The sequence below is a fragment of the Fusarium oxysporum genome, chromosome 14 (genome assembly GCF_000149955.1).
Source record: "Fusarium oxysporum f. sp. lycopersici 4287 chromosome 14, whole genome shotgun sequence".
Taxonomy (NCBI): Eukaryota; Fungi; Ascomycota; class Sordariomycetes; order Hypocreales; family Nectriaceae; genus Fusarium; species Fusarium oxysporum.
Window position 1 is genome coordinate 376709 of NC_030999.1, and position 1391 is coordinate 378099.

Consider the following 1391-nt stretch of genomic DNA (forward strand, 5'->3'; position numbering starts at 1 on the left):
TTGCGATAGGTTGCCGATCAGGAAGAGTCTTGGTATTAGGGATTTCTATTGCAGACATGGATCAGTGGATGGATATAACTACCGAGAAGATGAGGGTGTACTGAATTACAATAGACCTTCGGAAGTTGTTTTATCATGCAAAGGCAGAGATCTATTAAACATAACAATACTTATTAGTCATCTGGCTACTGACTCTGGGGGCCCATAGGGACACGCCTAGGCGCCTCTCCACTGCTGCACGCGTAGGCGTGCGGATTATGTCAGCCCCCAATTTGGCACAACTCCACAACTGCATTTCTCAGGGGCTGCGGCTATTGCTGCCATTGCTAACCACAACCGTAGTTTTCAGGGGTTGCCGTTATGGCGCAGACGGCATTTCCTGATGATGTGCTTCCGCCAGAGGGCACGTACGACTCGCGAGAGGCTCTACTCACAGCTATCAATGAATGGGCAGCACCAAGAGGATACGCGTTCGTAACTGGGAGATCGTCGCGATCAACCAGCGGCAGGCAGATTATCACATACGCATGTGATCGATGGTGTCGGCCACCAAGCGCCTCAAGGGACCGCCAGCGCAAGACTACTACGCGAGGAACCAACTGCCGGTTCTCTATCATCGCGAAGGAATCCCTAGATAAGACGACTTGGTCTTTAAGGCATCGTCCGGATCCACAATTTTCTTCACACAACCATGAACCAAGTTGGCACAAATCGGCGCACCCAGTCCATCGGCAGCTCTCGGATGTGGATAGGTCAACAATCAGCCGCCTTACGAACGCTGGTGTAGCGCCAAAAGATATCAGGACTTATATTCGCCAGAACTCGAATACCATTGCAACCCAGCAAGATATCTACAACCGTATCGCAGATAGCAAACGAGAGCTCTGTGAGGGTCAGAGCACTATACATGCTTTTGCTAACCAGCTAGACAAGGAAGGGTTCTGGAACCGGATGCAGCTTGACTCAGATAACCGAATCACGGCGGTGTTGTTCGCCCATCCGGAGTCATTGGCATACTTGAAGGCTTACCCAGATCTACTTTTCTTGGACTGCACATACAAAACGAACAAATACGGAATGCCGCTGCTTGATATGATTGGTGTTGATGCCTGTCAGCGATCCTTCTGTATCGCCTTCGCATTCCTTAATGGCGAGGCTGAGCAGGACTTCATATGGGCCTTGGACCGGCTCAGGTCCCTGTATGAACTCTGCAACACAAGGTTTCCATCTGTTATTCTGACTGACCGTGATAAGGCCTGTATGAACGCTGTAGAGAGCTGCTTTCCGTCTTCGATCTCTCTGCTATGCCTGTGGCATGCGAATAAGGCGGTCCTCCGCTATTGCCAGCCAACATTCGTACACCATAAGCAAGGGTCTGAGGCCTATCAGCA